Genomic DNA, 22,590 nt, shown 5'->3' with positions numbered 1-22,590 from the left:
TTTACCAACAAAATGAAATAAAGGACAGTGGTGTTTCTTTTTCTTTCTAAAATGTTCCAAATTGATTGTGGTGATATTTGCGCAACTAATTCTGTAAATATAATAAAAATCATTGAATTGAACACTTCAAATGGGAGAATCATATGGTACCTGAATGTTAGCACAATGAAGGTGTTATTTCAAAAAATGAAATAAAAAGGAAATATGAAAGTCAATGAAAAAGAAGTTTTGCCAGAGAGACTCACTTTTGTAACATAGCTACTCCCTTGATAAACCATTAACTTATTAATCCATCAACCCATGAATGGATTAATTCATTCGTGGAGGTAGAGTCTGCATGATTCAGTCACCTCCCAAAGGTCCCATTTCCAAATATCATTGACATAAAACTCTGGGGACTAAAATTTCTAACACATGAAAATTGGAGGACATATTAAAATCATAGCAAAATTCCTACTAGTAATTGTGGTAGGAAATTCCAGAGGTGTGGATCAGGGGGCTTTGAGTGGGATGGGGGAGGTGAAAGATAGATGTCAAGATTCACAATTTAAGGGTGTGGGGGCTTTGTTGACTAGTTATGAAACTTGAGAGTTGTTGTGACATAGCCTAAGGGAGAGTGAGATATATAGAAGGGGGAGACAAGGCAGGGAAGGAAACAGAAGGCAGAGTTTGAATTTTTATCCTGTAGATAGTGGGAAGTTACTGAACAGTTTTTAGTAGACAGTGACATGATCAGATTTTTATCTTAAATTGTGCTTAAAAGCTGCCTAAAACCAAAAAGCAGATATGTATGGTTTTATCTGCTCAAGGTTTAAATTTTTTGATCCAGTATTGAAAGACTGTCCTGATTTTAGGGGCTGTGTTCCAATGGCAACAATATACTAGTGATGAGTAGCAGCTGACCCATTGCATAGGGCATAGACCTTCTTTCTTTCAGTTAAAGCTCACAGAAAAATTCTTTTTTTATGCTGGAAAATGCATATTTAGAATTAGCAAGCTGGGCCCAGTTCAGATAATCCCAACTTTTTATGGCAACATCCAAAGCATCATAGTCAGGGGCCATACATTTTCCTTTTCTCCATTTGGCCTCATGAGGGTATTGACCTTGGCTACATTAGTGTCATAAGAACTTCATAGCTTGTTGGATCTGTTGCTTGTTGGCTTTGACAATTACAATGAACAGTTGTGTTGTCTTTTGTCTTCTTTATGACAAATCCCAGTGATGATGGCATAGTGGTTAATCTTGTTTCTTCTGGGAGTGTTCTTCCAAGAGTATTTGAGCTGCCTCTGTAGCTGCAGTGTCTTGGGCCCAGAACGAGGAGGACATACAGATCTTTTTCTGGCTGCAGTTGTCTTTCGGCACTGATTTCTTGGCCTTCAAAGTTTTTACTTTGGCTTCAGCTTTAGGAAGTGCAGGAGCTTCTTTCTTCACTTTTGGTGCCATTTTGGCAAAACAAAAAAAACCAAAAACATCCAGAAGGACTCTTAAATATCACTCCTGAGCAAATTAGGAAGTTAGGTGATTCTGCGATTTGTCAGAGCTGAGCCAATCACCCCATCCTAGAGTGGCAAGATTTAGCAGGATTGCTATCTCTCAACCAGGACAAAATGGAATAGGAAAGGATCAATAATTTCAAGAATGACCATGAGAACAGAATAGAGTGCATAGGCACTCTACAGTATAGTGGGAAGATCTTAAGTAATTTTAACAAATGTGTTGGTTGATGTGCTAAAGTGATGAGTTCATTTTTCTGATAATACAAAGGAGATGACCAACTGTCTCATGAAGGGAAGGATTAGAGAGAATTTTTCTAAGCAGAGAAATAAGAGAAAAGTTCACCAAACAGTCTTAGAATTCACTCATTATCTCAGCCTAAGTATTTCACTTTCAAACATGTCCTCATTGGGAACAGTAGATCACATGGTCTCCCTATATAGAGCCACAGTAGGTAGAGACTTGTATCCTCCCATTAGAATCACTGTTCTCTAATTTTTGAAACACAGCTACACTTCATCTTTCAGCCTGAATTGCAGTCAAAGGTGGCTGTGTTATTAAGTCTCTCTAATGGAATGGAGCCAAAAGGATGTCCCTAACAGCAAGAGAATTGAGGAAGTATGACAATAAAAAAGACATTATACTTCTATCCCTATCCTAATCTTCTTGCATCACAAAATCTAGCTTGCACTATGATTAAAGGAGAGCTTTACATTAGGCATGAAATTAAAATTTTAAATCAGGTTGAATGAAATGCTCTACAATTTATTTTTAATTACCAAATATGGAATACGATGTGATGTTATGACATATATGCACACATTATGGTGTGATTAAATTAAGCTAATTAGCATACCCATTATTCCACATACTTTGTGGTGAGAACATTTAACTCTACTCAGCAAGTTTGCAATACACAGCATTTGTTATTAACAGTAGTCAACAAAGCATGGGCTATCTCACTAAAACAAATTCCTCCTGTCTAAACGAAATTTTGTATCCTTTGGCTAAAATGTATGAGTAGCTTGTAGTTACAAACTGTTTAAACAATTGTAATGGCCATTTGATGGCATTTCTTTTCAAAAACGCCAACTTATTAAGTAAAAAGCAATGTGATATCATTGCTATTAATATAAAATCCACATATTTTATATATACTTACATTTCTATACATGTGCATAGACAAGGCCTCAATTATTGATCACAAAATTGTTAACAAAGCTCTGAGCACTCATTAATTGTTGTATGAATTACATTAGGCTACATTAATAAATATTTTCAGGATGAAAAAATAATGATATTGGGAGTTATTTTTTAGAATTTTAGAGACAAAATGGAGGTTAGGTAAATGACTTAATAAGTTTTGTAATAATTGCTGATAGTCAGTGGATCTTAATCCAGTTTCTTTTGTTACAATACTAAAAAATAAATTTTCCTAAACTAATATTATTTATTTTCTTATTCTATAATAATCAGCCAATATTAATAGAATTGTGATTTTTGGATTCTGTCCTTTCATAACTTTATGCTTCAATATGAAAGGAAAATTTTCCAATTCATCTGTTACTGTCTAGTTATTTCTCCCTTTTATCATATTTCTTGACAAAACCAAGATATAATTAAAAAAATAATGGGTGCTGGAGTCAGACATGCCTGATTTGAATCCCAGTTCTTCAATTTTCTTTGTCTTGTGTTCATGGTCAAGTTACCTAACCTCTTACAGTTCCCTGTAATAATAATATTTTCATTGTGAAACACTTATACTAAGTGGGATAAGTAAGGTTTGTATATTAATCCTTGCTAGGTTTTGCTGCCTAATGTATTCCGAAAAGAAAATTCAGTTTTCAAAACATTTGGAATTTGAAGTTGTGACTATGGGATTGAAAAACATTATCTCATTTAGCATATAATTTTGCTCTAAGTACACTAATTTTGAATATTTTTGACCAAATATTTAGTTCTGTCTGTCTTCTACTACACCATAATGATATATTACTTTAGTTATTTTTACTTTAATGTACGTTTTTTAAACCTTGGTGGGGTTTTTTGTGTGTTTTTCTTTTTTGTTTTTTGAAAAACAAAAAACCACTATGTATCCCATACTGGTTCAAACTTCTGATTCTTTTGCCTCAGCCTCCCAAGTGCTGGGATTACAGAATATACCACAATACTCAGCCTTGATATTTGTTTTAATATTGGCTTTACTATATCTTTTCTTTTTCTAAAAAGTTCTTGGTCATTAAGAAAGACATGATCTCCTCAATTTGGCAAGTGCCAGATTATCAATTTACCCTGAAAACGTGCAGTATGATTGCATTTTCTTTATCTCTTTTGTCTTATAAATCCTATTTTTGCCTTCGTTTCTTGACTCAGTTTATCAACAAATTCCCTCACATGTGTGGATACAACTTGTGTATGAAATAACTAAACAACTCTGAGTTATTTTATGACACTAATATCACATTCTTCCTAAGCTTTCATCCACTGAGTAGTGTGTCTGTGTGTGTGCAGGAGGTAACCGAATGTCTCATTCAAAGTTATTTTAGGTTATTGTTCCTCTCAGCCTCTCCTGTTCCCTGTTTGTTTCCTTAGGATAATATATGGAATAAGGAGTTGTGTGACTTTCATATTCTCAAGACTTTGGGAGAATGGGCCCATCTTCATGCTGACCCATAGGCACGTAGGTATGGCCATGACAGCAGCTGCTCAGTGGAAGTATGTACCATGTTGATCTGGTTGCTGGATACAGTACTGGCCTGCAACGTGTGAACTTTCAGCCCATTCCTTTGGCTCGGAATCTTTTTTAGTGGTGCTTCTTAGATGATCCAACCTACACTTGGCTTCCTCTGATACTATAGACATCTTCCAAGATCTGGCTAAGTCACCCATTTGCCCTTAGCTTGAGTGGTCTGTGGCACTTTCTTTATTACTTATTTATTTATTTTGGTACTTTCTTTATGACAGAGCCACTTTTCCTCACTATGCTGATAACTTAGGCAACTTCTCAACCTCAATCTCATCTACTTCCATAACCTAAGATACCAAGGAACCAAAGGTGACTCAGGAAAACTAAACCTCAAGTCTTCCTCTGCCCACCCATGCCTTGCCATCTTGTCGATGTGGCTATTTCCTACACCACTACCAGACAACTTCCTTCCTGTGTCCCATATAGAGGGGAGAGGAGCAGAGGATCTCTCTGTTAAAGGACTTATTTCCATTTCTGACACTTTAAGCACACCCTTTAGGATTTATTCTTCTGGCTGCTGTTTTAATTTCCTGCCTCCCTCTTTGAGATTTTTTCCTGTATTTCCTCTGGGACAGAAGAAAATGTCTTCCTTATTCCTTGAACCCAGCAAAAGCTTATCAGTAGTTCATGAGTCATTACTCTTAACTTACAAGGGGACATTTATGGGCTGAGACTTCTAAACTTAGTTGTTTATATGCTAACTGGGAGAAGTGAAGATTTTATTTATTTTTTCAGCACTGGGATTTGAACTCAGGCACTCTATCACTTAAGCCATGCTTCCAACCCCTGAAGGGTGTTCTTGAGAGTCAAATTCTCTCTTCAGGCAACAGTTTTGTTTGCCATAGTTACAGTTTATCTTGTTGCACAATTCCATGATACATGTCTGAAACAATATTATTGTCACAAATTTTAGACATCCTGGTATCGTTTTGGCAGTCTTGTACTTGGTAAGGCCTAAAAGAAAAGCATGCTGATAATTTTTAAATCATTGCCTCTATCAAAGCATTGTCATATACGAAGGATGTCTTTAAACTTTGAGTTAGATACCTTGAATTGCAAGGAATAGAGACTCCCTCGGGTATCCTAAAGTACTCTGAGGACATATGTGACATTCTGTTAGAGTTTATTGGTTGCAGTCAATGGAAGCTGTTTGGGACTAACTTAGGCAAAACCAGAAGGATGGCACCCAGTAGCACATGGAATTCAGAGGACGCTGAATGAAGGTAGAGGCTGGAGACATCTGGATCTGAGGGACAATCTCTTTAGGCTACTGCTAGTGGGCAGATTTCTCTAACTATTTACATCTCCAGGTGTCTCTCCTCAAGGCTCTCTCTCCTAAGAGAGTCTGATTGGTCTGGTTGGGGTTGGGGCCCACCCCTTGGCCAGGGAAGCACAGTTCCTCCAAAACTTGCTCAGTGAAAGTGGAAGAAGTAGGGCAGAGAGTCAGTTTGACTGGCCAACATAAGTTCAGTTTAGAGCAGGTGGCATTCTCACACATGATGGAATATTGAGGCAGAAACTTGTGTATAATCTGGCTACTGAGTCAGGACTGTCAATGCTATTTTCCCCACAGAATGTGGAAGGGCTACAATTTGTGATTACTTTTTTGTTGTTGTTGTTAAAAGAGATTTTAAAAGCAATTTAATTGTCAAAAAAATTCAAAATAAAGTATTATGGCAAATTCTCTTTTGCATCTTTTTAGACAAACTATAGCTATTTAAAAATGTTAGCTTTAAAATGATTGTTATATGTTAGCTAGTTATCAAATATATTTTTATAAATTCTCTCTTAAAACAGACTATCTTCAAGAGTCTCCAGGTTATGCAAAAGTATTATTTTCAAAAAAGTAGCAAGGGTGGGAGAGAAATTCATGGCTATGGAAGCCTGAGGTACATCAATCATCGTAGCCCAGCATCTCAGATTAATTCATGGCAGAGCCAGAATTCACAGTCAGTTTTGAATTATAAAGGTTTCTGCTCCCTCCCCAAGTGTAGAAGTGGCACTTTTGAACTTCTTTGTAAAGGGACTTCCATGAGGTTATGCTGTTGGAAGTGAGGTTAAGGCAGGACTTAACAAGGGATCTCTAAGAGTGGAACTGGTTTAAGGCATGTGTAGCTTGAGAGAATGGAGCTAAACCATTGGCAGAGCTAAGAAATGAGTCCTTGATTTTTCTCCTCATTATAATACTGGGCACTTGACATATAACCTTTCCTTTTATATTTGAATTCAGAATAGGTTAAGTATGGGGTTCACATTAACTGTCTAGCTCTTGCTCCCCTATAGGAAGCATTTCTTCTAATAACCAGACCCTTAGCTGATGGATCAGTTATGCACTTTTTCTCTGCTTATGCCTCAAGGCTCTGCATCTTTACCCCTCGCCTTCCCAAATCTATGTCAAGCTACTTCACGAATTTTACTTAGAGCTAATTTCATTATGTAATAGTAATAATACCATTATTAATGAGTAATAATAATGTGCCTTATTATCACTTGTCTTTTCTTTTCCTAGACTGACACTGCTTACCATTTATGCCTCTCCATCTCTAACTACTACAACCCTAAATAATATTTTGGCTTTTGTACTTGCAGACTACATTGCTTGTACTTCCACTTAACAATTCTGATCATGTGCTTTTCAAATATTGTGTCTTACTTTTTATTGTTTTTATTTAATTGTCCAACCATATTGTCCTTAGTTGTTAACTTTTTTTATTTGGAAAAATGTCTACTTCATTTTATTGCATGTGGAAGCAGGAAGGGAACTGGGATCAATTGAATTCAGATAATGTTCTTAATTCTCTCCTTTTCTATAGCTACAACTTTATCTAATTAAAAGCTAAAATTTTGTTCAATGATTTCAAAGGCAAAAGAATGACCATCTATTCAATGACTATAATAACATGTGTTTGTTATTTGTCCAAATTTAAAAACATTGAAACCTGCTCTCGTGCTGCTTCATAATCCCTCATCTGATGCTGAATAAGTGATATTTTTCACAAGTATTAAGATGAAATATAAGATTATGGTAATATTTATAATTTTGAACTAAAGGATATTTAAATTAATTTCAAGTGAAACATGGAATTTCTTTATTACATGTCTTGAGCACATGAAACCATTCCTTAAATTTCTGTTACCCAACCCAAAATACACACACACAGATACACACACAACTTTGAAAACCCTATTTGGTAGTCCCAAGAATCAACCTTACTATTTATGGCAAGCACAGATAGCATTTATTTGACATGTTGACCTGTTCATCAGTTTGATTTTGTACATTTGAACTTTTCAAACCATTGCCTGAATGTTGAATTTATCTTTGTTGACAGGTCGGGAACCAAAAGTATCAGTCTGATCCAATGTAATACTGTATAAGCACATTTATCATTTAATTCTTTTGCCAAATATTTTCTGTGTGGCCACTCTTTATCAATTTCATTATTCATTTTCAGATGCAAATTACTTAGGCTGACAAAATTCACAGTTTTACTTGGACATCCATGATAGGAAATAGTGGCTTCCCCTACTCTCCCAGCAGCCACCTCCCGTTCCCATACATAAATGGCAGAAAGCAATGACTAGAAACAAAGGACTCTCTTCCAGCCCCTGAATACAGTGACATTCATTCCGAGAGAAGCAGGGGCAGCTTTTTGAAAGCCGACTTCTTCAGCTCGACAATAACACACAATGAGTTATTGACTTGTTTATATACGGAGCTCTTTTCAGTAACTAACTCTGACTCCCACAGTCTGGACAAATGATTGATTTCGTGGTTAGAAAAAGAGAAAGCTCTTGCGCTAAACTCTGTAGTGCAAACTACTTCTTCCCCATTTGTTCTGTAACTGAATAGGACCTTATTAAAATGCACTTTCCAAAAAAATACCTGCAGCTGGCCTTTATAACCATGTTTTGTATGTATAAATAAGTAATTTGTCCCAGTCTTTTGTATATTAACAGACCATTGGAAAACTTGTCAATATATATATGAAGGCTGACTTTCCTGTTTTTTATGCTAAACTGTATTGCTTATATTGATCTGCATATAAAATAATAATGAACCAAATAATTTATTAATCATTATTTACTGGTGAAAACCTTAGATTTCTGATAGATTCGGCTTTCTTGTCAGGGCATGTTGATTTCTTAAGAATATTATATACAATAAATATCACGTACTTCACCCTTAAATTATAGTTGTGAGAACAGAAAAGAACTTCATGGAGAAACACTGTTCAGAGCCATAGAGTTTGGTTGTACTAATAGGCTTCCCCCCTTTGGCTAGTATTTATCTGGAATGTTAGTATGAATTAGGTGGACAGAATATACCAGTTTATTTGAATTACTGTATTTTTTTTTAAAAGGATATTGATAACTCCAGAGTGGCCATTTTAGGAATATTTTCTTCTGTAAAATATATCTTAACTATATTTTAAATATAATGTTCTCATAATCTGTATGGTTTTTATAAATGTACTTTTAATATTTTGGAGGGAATTAAAGAAAAACAACTAACTATTAATGATGCACAACTACTGTTGTGCCTGTGTTTCTCCAGCAGTAGGTCTTGAACCTGTTTTCCTCTTTAGGATGTCCATATGAGAGCTTCATGAATTAGCAAGTGTTTGAAGAATTCCTCAGAATTAAGGGCACGTTCAGTTACAAGTGACACTGAGTCCCATATTTTATATATTACTGAACTATGACCTTATAGTACTTTAGAGAGGAAAGAATGCATAAAACCGTAGTGTTAACAGTTTTAGATGTAGTCTGAAAGGTCACAAACGAATGGAAATTATTTGATTGGAATCTGTCATTTCAAGTATGTTTGTGGATATTTTTCCTCTCTTCTTTTTTGATAAAGGGTCATGCTGTGCAGCCCAGTCTGTCTTCTGATCATCCTGCTTTAGTCTTCTAAGTGCTGGGATTAAAGGCATGAGATACCACACCTGGCTGTGGGTAGTTTTTCTTAATTCTTAACTGTTGGAGGTGAATTTATCCCTTTTATTTTCTGTTTACCTAACCAGACCATTTTCGGAAGCACTTTTACTTGGTTTTCCTTGACAGAGACATTATGTTTCTTCCCTTTCTGCTACTGGGCTTGACTAGTCTCTTGATTGTTCTATTTGGGTTTATATTAATGTTAAATGAGTCCAACTTTAACCTACTTATGGGTGGCTAATGTTTGTAAAATCTTAGTTGGAAAAAAATGGTAAACTGAACCTTCCTAGTTAACTTGTTAGAGTTTGACTGCACAATGAATATGTAGGGTTGTTTTCTAACATTTAAAGGGGGCAAGATATTTTTAGAATAAAGCAATTGGGCTTTCCCCTATCCCATTTGGTGGGGATTTGACTTTTCACAGTTGACCACAAAATTTAGCCATCTTTGTGTTTGTTTCTGATTTTTAATTCTTGAAGGTTCCAACTTTTTTTAACAGGAAAAATCAGCCTCAAAAACTCAACTTAATTGACAAAAGAATTATTTCATATATTTGTGATAAAGACAATCACAGGCATCTAGTTTTGTCTTAATGAAGAAACAGGATCTTCTCATCAAAAGTGACAGGACAGAAGAGTCCTACTACTGCTGTCACGTCCTGGGTTTTGAGGAAAAGATGCTATTAGCACTGCATATTATTAATACCTGACTTTTCTCAATAATTTTCTCTACATGATTACATTAAAATATATCTCTTTTAGAATAGCTTGTCTGTTTCCAGAAAAAAAGAACTATATGTATCTTTACCTTTTGTGGACTATTTCTTATTATCTACTGAACACACTGTCTATTTGGCACTCCACATATGATATTTTTCAGTAATGTTGGTATATTTTCCCTCCACTTATGTAGATTAGTATAGTGCTTCTGTGCAAGTCAAATATTAGAATGGATATGATTTTTTTTCCAGCTGTGGTACTTTCAAAGATAAAGAATTCTCACTTTTTAAAGAGTTACTTGAAAATAGTTCTAAATGTCATGGTACCCAGGAACCCTTGTTAGAATCTAACTTAGCTGCTGTGCTACCGAAGAATTTCATGCTTCTGTTTTAGTTTTGTTTTGCTTTCCTTTAAAAAAGATCTGCTCTGAAAGATTTTGCACTTGGAAATCAATTTTATAAAGAAAAGATGAGCTTTCTGGGTATGCTGGCATACGCCTCTAATCATAGCACATGAGGGGCAGAGTCAGGAGGATTGCAAGTTCAAGGATGGCTTGAGCTACATAATGAGATCCCATCTCAAAAAAGTAAGGGCTGGGGATGTAGCTCAATGGTAGAGCTCTTGCTACCATGTACATTGCCTTGGGTTTGATCCCCAGAGTAGAAAAAAAAAATGAGCTTGATGAATGTTCTCCAGTTTCTGACTTCTACACCCTTCTCTCAAGATGAGAACTCTCCTCAGGAATGACCAAAGATACTTGAGACCAGTATCTTGTGCCAGGATTCACATGTAGGAGTCTATGCATGGAAGTTGAGCTTTGATATTTAAGTTTTATAGTGTTATTCTTCATGTATCACTTTGTTACAGGAACAAATTATTCCATTGGAAAGAGGAAATAGTCTAATGTGATGACTTAAAAAAAAATCATATCAGTGGTTCTCAGTTTAGGACAGGGATTGGCAAACCACTGTCTGTTGGCCAAATCCAGCCTACCACCTTTTTTTTTTTTTAAGTTTTATTAAGGCATAGCAACACTTGTTTATTTATGTATTGTCTTTTTCATGCTATAATGGTAAAATTGAGTAATTGCCACAGAAACTGTTTGCCCCCTCCTCTCACAAAACCAAAAATATTGACTGTTTGACCCTTTATAGAAACATTTGCCAACTCTTTACTTAGGGTGGCCATCATAATCAACGAAAGAGTCCTGGATCTCTCCCTTCTACCAAATCAAAATATCTGATATACTGAGCTATCTCACATATGGTTGGATGAAGTGTTCACAGGTTTGATAATATTACTCCAGCATATATGCACAGCTAGATTGAGCCTCCATCCCCTATTTTATCTCAAATATAGGAGGCGTAGATCTTCAGGCATAGTGTGGATTCATATTAACTCGGTCACAATTTGCTAAGCATGCAATTGAGAAAGCCTACTAATAATAGCAACATTAACAAAACAAAGCTAAAAAACATGGCAATTAGTCATTTTAAGAATAGTTCACAATAAGGATGTATGGTCTGGCAAGTAAATTGCTTACAAATTGTTAAATATTCCAATTCAGAGAGTTTACTATCAGTCTCTTGTTCTTTTTCTTTCTGTTAGCATCAATCTGTTGAGTGAGTATTGTTAAATTTAGCTTTTTTCTTCTATTGAAAAAGCATTTTGTTTCCATAGGGGCTATTTTTTAAAAATATAGAATGGGCCACATTCATCTTTTATTAGCACATGGGTTAACAATAGTTATAGAAGACCTTTATCTGACTTTATAAGTGGAACAGGTTGAAGGTAACTGTTGAGGTATGTGGATATAAAGTCTTCTGTTATGAGATATTGTAAATCTTTTTTCACACATTCTAGAGTGTTTAAATTGACACTTTTGATTATGTACTTGACTTCTTATCCTGACATCACAGCAACCAATTTATTCCCCACTTGTAATGAAAGATTTCAATAGAAAAAAATCAGCCTACTCTTAAAAAGTTGCAAGTTCATTTTAAAAATACTTTTTAAAAAGTGCTTATTAGTGTCTAATGCCTACAATTGAGGATTTGCTCTCCCCAAGTTACATTTTCTAATGTTAAATAAAACAGAAAATGAAAAATTCAGAGCCTTTTAAATGTTTTAAATATATAAATGGCTTTTCTATTTAATCTAAATGAAGTTTATTTGCATATAGGTACTGACAAAATTAAATCACCTTCAAGATTATACCAAATTAGTTATTCAAATAAATGTTGCTATCAGGTGTTCATGTTGTTTATTTCTTTCTTCTAGTTGAACCTGGACATGAATGAACAGATGGAGAAAATCACAGGGAAAGTTATTCTTTCCATGATAGCAAAGGATCATCATAAGGCACAAGAAGTAAGGGATGTACATTGCAAACCATACTAAAACTACAGTGAATGCTGATTTTTAAAATTAATATAAGTTTTACTTTGGGTATTATAGTAAATCAACTGTCATGGATTATAATAATTTATGATAGCAAAATTGATCAAAACTGGAAGTTGTTTTCCTGATATAGGCAGTCTGAAAAATAACTTATGTTTGAAAGAATAGGTCAGATAATAATTTTCTGAAAAATGTCTTATGAATATTTTCCCATAAATTCCTTAAATTAATAAATTATGACATATAACTTCAAACTGGAAATTGTAAAACATGTCAAAATGGGGGAAAACATAAAAGGTTTTTAAATCTTTAACAAATCTAGATCTTGTTTTTATTATCTAACTTTTAAGAACAGAATTATTATTCTGAATTTTAGAAATGCTAACAAAGTTTTTTTTTTCAAGGGATAAATGTAGTTTATAAATGTCAAGCCTAAGTGAGCTGATCATTAGATTCTGTAGGCAATATTGTAATGAAGAACTATTAAATCAAACCTTCTTTTCTCCAAAGCTCATGCTGTGAAGTTGACAGCATATTCCACAAATGAAATAATAATACAAAATTGGTGTCAGACAAAGGGGGAAAATAATTTCCATGTAGTTTCCTGGAATGCAAAAGCGTTTAATCTTTCTGAGGAATAAACATGAATTTGCTAATTTCTATGTACCACTGTCAGTAAATAAAATCTATAATCAACTTAAGGGATAAGATGTGTACATTAAAAAAATAAACTTCCCATGTAATTTTCTTTCCACATTGGAGCAAAGAAATCTATTCAAGCTTTATAGTTTCAATGTTATCTTACCATTATGATTACATTTTCTTTACTAACTATATATATTTCATAATTGATGAATGAGTATAATGCATAAGAATTTCCTGTGTAAGTTCAGTTCTTACACGAGACTGTATTGATATTTGTGATATATATGTCCAGCACTAAGTGATATTGTAACATTCATTAGAGGTCTCAATAAAGAATATTTCACAAGAAAAGTGAAACTAGAATAGTTCCTAAAATTAATAAATAACAATTACATAGATGTGAGCTATTCTGAATAATATCACTGAATAGTAACAGGTTAAAGACTAGATTTTCTAGATATATATGGATTATGAAAATGAAATCCCCTAGTATTATTAATTTGTGATAAATCAAATTTTTTTTAAATAAAGCAAACAAAAAGATTAGGCTTCTAGTTATAAATTTTAAACATATGTTTAAAATCTAGTTTACCAGAGTTGGAGAGTACACCGTAAGTTTACATAAGTTACATTTTACAGTAAGTTTAAAATAAATCTCCCATGCAATTTGAAGAAATGTAAACTATCTCTTTAGATTAATCAGTGTAATTGAAATTATATTTATAACAATATTAATATTAGAGATTAATTAAAAACTAATATAAAAGGCCGACAGATTATTTTCTTCCTTTTAAGCATTGTGATTATTTTTATCCCTTCATATTTTATGCAGAATTATAATTTCATTGGAACTGAAATTTAATGGCTTGGGAAAATGATCATTATAGTTAAATACATAATTTTAATGCTACCTTATTAGTAACATTAGAAATGGAAACTGTCTTTTTCCCCCAAATACATTAGCATTTATGGTTACTTGGTATTTCTTCTTTTTTATTAGCATATACTAATTATACAAAATAAAGGGTTTCATTGTGACATTTTCATATATGCATATTGGTGTTCCTTCTTATCATCATCAGTTTTATGTTTATTCAGCAGTATATAAATCAGTGTTCTTTTTATACAGTGCCTTATTTGGCCTCACATTTTTGCTTTATCAGGTACAACTCAAAATACATTTTGTTTGCTGCAAAAATATCAAACATATGGTAAAGGGAATATGTATTTTTGTGTATATATGTGTGTGTGATATTCTGTAAATATGCTCTGCATACTTACCTGTGAGGATAATTTCTAAACGTTTACTTGGAAAGTGATTATATTAGTTTGGATGTACAAGTATTAGTATTTTGGTTAGAAGAATATCGGAGACATCAAGTTTTAACCCTAATTCATATTCAGAGATGTGAAATCCTGATGGGAAAGTCTCCTAGACCAGTGTGGTGTCTAATAAAAGTATGGCAAAATATGTTGGTGTATCCTTAAACCAAAGTTGGCCATCAGAGGAGTTCTGTGATTTCCAGGGATTAATCTGTCTTAGTATCTTCAGTCATTTGGGCCAAACTGATGACAGATTTCAGAGCATAGTAGCTGGGACCCCTGGTCAATTATATTCCTATAGTTACAAGTCTGTGAAGCACAATCACGTCTTAACCTCAAGAAGTATATTGACAACATCTTTGTTGCCATCAACATATCAGTATTGCCAGGTGAGTTATGAGTTTTAGGAAGCTCAAAATACTGATTTTAATCTCCTTGCCCCCTTTCTGGTTCATCTTAACTATGTTGTTAACTAGAAACTTTCTTGGTCTTAGGTTGAAGTACTGACATGACTTTGTAGTCATTCTGTATGTTACATCTAAGATGATGTTCCTAGCATAGAGGCTGCTACCGTTTGTGATGATTTCAAGTGACAGTTCTGTGCAAAGCGCTCTGGAGTTCTTAATAACATGGGTGGATTCAAAACCACAGAGAATTCAGGCTGACAGTTCAAGTCATCACTAAAAAAACCAGGAGCTTCTCAGAGTTGTTAATAATAGCCAATATACAGTATTCACAGAGTATAACTCTGAAATGTAAAACTTCCATATGCATTCCCTTTAGAAGATTATAAGCAGATTAATATTTTTTATAACTATAAATCATCTTGAGAATTTAATTGAATTCAAGAGTTGCATGCAGACATTATACAACTCCATATGCATTATCACAAAAGCCTATGTGTATGTCTATAGGCTTGTGTGCATCTGCATTATTTGAGAAGTTTGGCTTGCTTCTTCATCAGAATATTAAATATATTTTTTACTACCTTCTGCTTATTTGTCACTCTCCCAAATTCTGTACAAGTCTCACTTCCGTGCTGCATTTCCATGGAGAGTGAAGAGTAGAATGAGTAGGCTTTCTGCTGCACAATGAGATGGTGCATTTTTTCAGCATATGCATACGTAAGCCTTCTTTTGTGAATGGGACTGATAGGGTCAGATAATGTTTAAAGGGAAAGGCTTTATGTCTCTCTGGCTTCTATGTTTCCACATGGATGCTCCCACACACACATAGATTGAATTATGAACAGACCCATTAATGCTGGGATCACAAAAGGTCAAGTTTTGTCTTCTTTTACCCCTATTCACATTGCCTTTGTAGAGGAAAAAAAAAGGGATTTGCAGGGAAAAAAGGTTTATGATAAAGAATTTTAAAGAACAGTTTTCTCCTTTTAGCAACATCTGTGATTTGGGTGCAAATCATATTATGTAAAATAATTCAGGAATATTGTATTACATACTTGATATTAGTATATGAGTTATTTCATATGTAGAGTTGTCTTTTTTTTTAGAGTTGTCTTTAAGGGTGACATGTTATCATAATAACTGAGAATATAGCACTTTGAGGATAAAGGACCTTATGAATATGTAACATAAAGTTTGAGCAAAATTGAATGGAAATGTCATCAAAATGTCATTGGCAGGATTCTAGGTATACTTTCTCCTATATTTGAGATATAGGTTAGTCTTTGATAGGACATATAATTTGATAGTTTTGAGCAACTGATGATTATCAGCTACTGGTAATTTGTGCCATCCTGGTTTATATACTTTGACAGATAAACCTGGATCCATGAAAAGAGTAAAAACGTTAGAAAAAAATTTTTGAAAGCAACAAAGAATTTATCCCAGATGAAAATTTAAAGACTTTAACCAATAGCCCTTTAGAGTGCAAATGACATCATCAATTCTATGGTTGATTGATTTCTGATGTCACATGAAATTCTCTATTAGTTAAAGGTTATAGATTGTGACAGTAAAACCAGTCATGTATAAAAATGCTCTCAAATCAAAGTCTGAAAACTCTTCCCTTCTTTTGGGGTGGTGACTTGCTCTAACACAAGGTGAAGTACATAAAATTGAAAAGAATAGTGTAATGACTACCAAAATACATTGTATGATACTTAGTAGATTTAAAAATCTACATAAAATTATATTATCCTGAATCACATGATACTGGGTATGAATTCAGAGAGGACCAGTGCTTTCTGGAAATAGTCTTTCTATGTAGGGCCTCTCATTCACAGGTTTTAATTTCACTAAATAACCATGAGAGCAAGCTATCTGGGCTGTTTTGGTCTTTTGCTTTGGTATGTTACATACTGTTATCTATCATTTTTAAGGGTACAATACTGGAGATTAGTATGATCTCATGGGGAAGATGAGGCTGGAAGCACTCTCTAATCCTGGATCATCTTTCATTTATCATTTAAAAATGTTTCAACTTTCATATAGGGTTAACAACACTATGAAAAGTATAGAAATTCATTCTAGGAAGTAAGAAAAGAAGATCATTAGAGAAATCTGTCACTGGATTTCAGAGTCCAGGAATAACATTGTCTTCCGTTTCCCTGTTCTTTCCTTCTCTTTCTTCCCTACTTATTTCCCCCAGTCACTTTCTACTTTTAATTTCTTTCCTTCGTTTTCTTTTTTCTTTTTCATATTATTTTATCTTTTTCTATCTCTCCTAGCACTCCTCCCCTTTGCTCCCACCTCAGCCCTCTTTTCTGTCTTTCATGCCCATGATTTTTAAAGTTTTGTTCAGGTTCCACTGGTTGGCAACGAAGGGCTTTGTTATCCATGGTTAGTAGAAAATTGTCATGGACTTTCATTTCAAGTTACTGTTAAAGGCTATCTATTAGGATCCTACTCAAGGAGTTATATAGGCTGCAAGGTTGCCATGATTTAGTAGATTGTGTTGCATTTAGTCAACAAGCCCTAATTCTCAGTGACTTGAAACAAAATATTTCTTGCTCAGCTTATATATCAGCTACAGGTTGTCCGTGACTCTCTCTAGTATGCCTTTCTTAGTCTGGGAGAGAGGTTGAAGGCATAGTTCCTATTGGGACATTGCTATTTTCATGGTGGGGGAAAAAGAAGAATGGCTCTTAATGGTTCTGCTGAGAAGTGGAATATGTTACTTCTCTTATTAGTCAAAACAATTACATGAAGAACTTGATGTCATTTATATGTCTGCAAGAGAGTACCACTTATCACATCTTTCCTTGATTTCTTCTATGTTTTTAACCAGACTTTACATCCTGCCCTCAACACGTGTCTAGCCTAATAGGGATCACTTGCAAAACTCATTAGCTTGTTATATAAAGTGTATATGGGGGACAATTGGGAGAAGTTATAATTTCATATTAGAAGAATAAGGTATTCATGCATAAATCAAGTAAAGCACAGTACACAGTTAACTTTGCTTAAGTGCCAAATGTCCACATCCATGGAGTATGTGCTGGAACTTAAGTGATGAATGACTTAGAAGAAAGTAAAACAGTGGCCTTGTTGTTAGGGGCTCTGGACTCTGGTTTCAGTGCTGATGCTTTGTATTCTGCATAGATTAACTTTTCTTTTTTCATTTGTGAAATTAGTGTTGATCATAATAAATAAATTAAATATTGTCTAATTTATTATGGCACTTTAGAAACAGAGAAGCTGTGTGTGTGTGTGTGTGTGTGTGTGTGTGTGTGTGTGTGTGTGTGTGTTAGGGGGATAGAGGCAGTGAGAAGAGACATCTGTTAGAGAGAGGAGTGGTCTGATGGAAATATGAGCCATAAAGCCAGATGGAATCATATTATAAAAGAGCTTGAATGTCAAGCAGAGAATGTGGTAGAGTCACTAGAGGGGCTCAATATGCTACTCGAGGTATACTAATTGTAGAGGTAGCAGGATGGATTAGAGGAGGAGAGTGGGGTCAAGAAAACCACTAGTAGGTATTTTGGTAATCCAAGGTGGGGAAGGGGATGAGAAAAGGGTGGCTTGGACTAGATACTAATTTGAGAAAGGAAGGAATTAAGGAAGGAAGGAAGAAAAGAAGGAAGGAAGGAAGGGATAGGAAATATGTGTATTTAGAACAGGGATAGCCAAACTATTGTCATGAGACCAAATCTGGCCCACTGCTTATTTTTTTAAATAAAGTCTTATTTGACCACAGCCATGCCCATTCATTTACATGTTCTATGACTACTTTCCATCTAAAATTGCAGGGTTAAATAATTTTGACAGAGACCTTATGACTCACAAACCCAAAACTATTTGCTGTCTGTCCCTTAGTGAAAAATTTGACAATTCTTTATTTAGAAAAAAAGAATTCTTTAAAGAGAGAAAAAGAAAAAAAGGAATAATTTTTATTAACACAGTTAATTGTACAAACCAATGGGGTTCATTATGATGGTTCCACACATATATACATCATAAATTGATAATGTCTGTCCACCCTTCAGTCTCCCTTCTACCATCACCCTTCCCACTCTCAAAGTCCTTCATAATTTCTTTCTGTCCTCCTTTCGCATTTGTAGTGTCCACAATTCGATTCTATACTTTTACAAGATTGAGTTATTGGTTTCCATAAATGAGAGAACATGTCTTTCTGTGTCTACCTTGTTTCACTCAATGCATGTTCTCTAGTTCTGTCCATGTTGCTGAAAATGACAGGATTTCATTCTTTTTATGACTGAGTGGTACTCCATTGTATAAGTATAGCATGTTTTCTTTATCCATTTATCCATTGAAGGGCAGCTAGGTTAATTCCATATTTTGGTAATTGTGACTAGTGCCACAATAAATGGGGTTGCAATCTTTTGGGTATAAAAATTTCATCATATACCAACTAGTGAAATTGCTGGGTCATGGATAGCATTTTAGGGAGCTCCATGCTATTTTCCAGAATGACTGTATGATTTACATTTTCATCAACAGTGTATAAGGTTTCTCCTTCTTTGTATACTCGCCAGCACTTGTTATTTCTAGTTTTTGATGACAGCTATTGTAACTGGGAAGAAATGATATCTCATGTAGTTTTGATTTGATCTCTTTAGTGTTTTAGTGAAACTGAGCATTTTTTTAGGCACTGGTTGGCTATATGTATGTCTTCTTTTGAAAAATGTCAGTTTAGTTTCTTTTGTCCATTTAAAAAATTGGATTATTGAAAAATCTACTGTTAAATTTATATGGAAACACAAGAGGCCACGAATAGCCAAGGCAATACTCAGTCAAAAGAACAATGCAGGAGGTATCACAATACCTGACTTCAAACTATATTATAAAGCAATAACAATAAAAACAGCAAGGTACTGGCACAAAAACAGACATGAAGACCAATGGAACAGAATAGAGGACCCAGATATGAAGCCACACAACTATAACCAACTTGTCTTTGACAAAGGAGCTAAAAATATACGATGGAGAAATAGCAGCCTCTTCAACAAAAACTGCTGGGAAAACTGGTTAGCAGTCTGCAAAAAACTGAAACTAGATCCATGTATATCACCCTATACCAAGATTAACTCAAAATGGATCAAGGATCTTAATATCAGACCCCAAACTCTAAAGTTGGTACAGGAAAGAGTAGGAAATACTCTGGAGTTAGTAGGTATAGGTAAGAACTTTCCAATGAAACCCCAGCAGCACAGCAACTAAGAGATAGCATGGATAAATAGGACCTCATAAAGCTAAAAAGCTTCTGTGCATCAAAAGAAATGGTCTCTAAACTGAAGAGAACACCCACAGAGTGGGAGAAAATATTTGCTAACTATACATCAGACAAAGGACTGAAAACCAGAATATATAGGGAACTTAAAAAACTAAATTCTCCCAAAACTAATGAACCAATAAAGAAATGGGCAAGTGAACTAAACAGAACTTTCTCAAAAGAAGAAATTCAAATGGCCAAAAAACACATGAAAAAATGCTCACCATCTCTAGCAATAAAGGAAATGCAAATTAAAACCCCGCTAAGATTCCACCTCACCCGTTAGAATAGCCAGCAGCAGCAGCACCACCAACAACAGGTGTTGGCGAGGATGCGGGTGGGAATGTAGACTAGTGTTTGCGAGGATGTTGGTGGGAATGTAGACTAGTACAACCACTCTGGAAAAAAATTTGGAGGCTACTTAAAAAGCTAGGCATCGATCTACCATTTGATCCAGCAATACCACTCTTGGGGATATACCCAAAAGACTGTTACTCCAGAGGCACCTACACATCCATGTTTATTGCAGCACTATTCACAATAGCCAAGTTATGGAAACAGCCAAGATGCCCCACCACTGACGAATGGATTAAGAAAATGTGGTATCTACACACAATGGAATTCTATGCAGCCGTGAAGAAGAACGAAATGTTATCATTCGCTGGTAAATGGATGGAATTGGAGAACATCATTCTGAGTGAGGTTAGCCTGGCCCAAAAGACCAAAAATCATATGTTCTCCCTCATATGTGGACATTAGATCAAGGGCAAACACAACAATGGGATTAGACTATGAGCACATGATAAAAGCAAGAGCACACAAGGGAGGGGTGAGGATAGGTAAGACACCTAAAAAACTAGCTAGCATTTGTTGCCCTTAACGCAGAGAAACTAAAGCAGATACCTTAAAAGCAACTGAGGCTAATAGGAAAAGGGGACCAGGAACTAGAGAAAAGGTTAGATCAAAAAGAATTACCCTAGAAGGTAACACCCACGCACAGGAAATCAATGTGAGTCAATGCCCTGTATAGCTATCCTTATCTCAACCAGCAAAAACCCTTGTTCCTTCCTGTTATTGCTTATACTTTCTCTATAACAAAATTAGAGATAAGGGCAAAATAGTTTCTGCTGGGTATTGAGGGGGTGGGGGGTAGAGGGAGGGTATGGAGTGGGTGGTAAGGGAGGGGGTGGGGGCAGGGGGGAGAAATGACCCAAGCCTTGTATGCACATATGAATAATAAAAGAAAAAGAAAAAAAATTGGATTATTATTTATATTTGGTGCTCATTTTTAGTTCTTTATGTAGTCTGGATGTTCATCACTTATCAGATGAACATTTTGCAAGTGTTTTCTCCCACTCTGTAAGTTTTCTGCTAATCCTGGTGATTGTTGCCTTGCTGTGTGGAGTTTCTTCATTTGTCCATTTCTGTCTATTTTTACTTTCATTGTCTGTGCTTTGTGGGCCCTTTCTAAAAAAAATTATTGCCTATGCCAGTGTCATGAAGTGTTTCTTATATATTTTCTTGCAGTAATTTCATAGTTTCAGGTTTAAGATTTAGTTCTTTGATCCATTTTGAGTTCATGTTTGTATGGGGTGAGAGAATAAGAATAAGTTTCATTCTTCTGCATTTGCATTTTCAATTTTGTAGAATCGTTTAGTAAAGAGACTTTTCTCCACAGTATGTTCTTTGCACCTTTGTCTACAATCAGTTGGCTGTATAAGCGTGCATTAATTCCTGGGCCTCTACTCTGTTTCATTGGTGTGTGTGTTTATATGCCTGTACCATGCTATTTTAGTGATCAGCGTTGTAGTATGTTTTGGAATTAGATAATGTGATATCCCTACTCTTGTTCCTCTCACCCCCACAATTACTTTGGCTATTCTAGCTGTGGTTTTGTATAATTTTAGGATCCTTTTTCTATTTTTGTGTAGAAAGTCATTGAAATTTTGGTGAAAATTGCATTGACTCTACATCTCTTTGGGTAGCATGATCATGACAGTATTGGCTCTTCTGATCCATGAACATGGGTAACTTTCCATTTTTTATATGTCTTCTGTAATTTCTGTCATCAGTGTCTTATGGTTCTCATTGTGGAGCCTTTTTACTTCCTTACTTAAGTATCTTCATAAATATTGATTTGCATATGTTGAACCATTTGATGGCATCACTTGGAGGAATCTCACCTGATTATGTTGTGTGATCTTTTTGATATGTTCCAGCATTTAGTTTGTTAGGTTATCAAGGTTATTATTGATAGTATGAACTTCCTCCTGCCATTATGTTAACTGTGGTCGTCTTGATTTGTGTATTTTCTAATTCCTTTCCACCTCTTTTATTAGCAGTTTTTTGATTTGGTAGTTTTCTGACATGCTGTGTTTTGATTCTCTTCCCTTTCTTTTTCATGTACCTGTTTTTCTAGTGAACTGTACATATTTGTGTATTTTAATGAGATAGTTATCATGCTTTCATTTGTAATGCAGGATTCCCCTAAGTATTTCTTATAAGGCTGGTGTGGTGATGAATTGCCTTAGTTTGTATTTATTTGGGAGACTTTATTTCTCCTTCAGTTATATATAAAGAATAATTTTGTTGGGCATAATATTCTTGGTTGGCAGATTTTTTTC

The 22,590-nt window shown here is 34.8% G+C and overlaps 1 protein-coding gene across 1 annotated transcript in view; it reads left to right on the top strand.

Annotated features, from left to right (window-relative positions):
* LOC109674440 (doublecortin domain-containing protein 1) overlaps positions 1 to 22,590 on the top strand; it is a 248,901-nt gene that overhangs the window by 144,712 nt on the left and 81,599 nt on the right. The window contains 1 exon segment of the mRNA XM_074043394.1: positions 12,182 to 12,271. The gene's annotated coding sequence lies outside the window, so the exon portion shown is untranslated.

Source organism: Castor canadensis, chromosome 1 (assembly GCF_047511655.1).
Source record: "Castor canadensis chromosome 1, mCasCan1.hap1v2, whole genome shotgun sequence".
In the NCBI taxonomy this organism is placed as follows: domain Eukaryota; kingdom Metazoa; phylum Chordata; class Mammalia; order Rodentia; family Castoridae; genus Castor; species Castor canadensis.
The sequence above is the reverse complement of the archived record's forward strand: the minus strand, read 5'-3'. Positions and strand labels throughout refer to the sequence as shown.